This window comes from Carlito syrichta, unplaced genomic scaffold, assembly GCF_000164805.1.
Source record: "Carlito syrichta isolate Samal-C Ts95f unplaced genomic scaffold, Tarsius_syrichta-2.0.1 Scaffold139306, whole genome shotgun sequence".
NCBI lineage: Eukaryota > Metazoa > Chordata > Mammalia > Primates > Tarsiidae > Carlito > Carlito syrichta.
The window spans coordinates 58,681-59,108 of NW_007083402.1; positions in this window are offsets into that span (position 1 = coordinate 58,681).

The window sequence follows — 428 nt, forward strand, 5'->3', positions numbered from 1 at the left end:
AAAAAAAAAAAAAAAAAAAAAGAGTAGAAGCCACTAAAGTGGCAGAGACCAGATAGAGGAAAGGGAAATCACAAAAGAGGCCTTATTTACCGGAGATTCTTGTAACTAGGAGCCAGACTTTACAGAGCATGGAAAAGATTTGCTAACAGTCAATGAAGAAGGCCTTCTCTCTGAGATGTACTGATCATGCTTACTGTGGGTTTGCATTGTAATCATTCCAACTATTATTTACATAATTTTTACTTTTTTTTTGAGTTGGAGTCTCACTCTGTCACCCAGACTAGAGTGCAGTAGCTGCTCCTGGCCACCGCAACCTCAACCTGCTGGGCTCCGGCGATCCTGCCTCAGTCTTCAAAGTAGCTGGAACTACAGGCGCGTGCTACCAGGCCTGGCTGATTTTTTTTTGATTTATTGTAGAAATGAGGTCT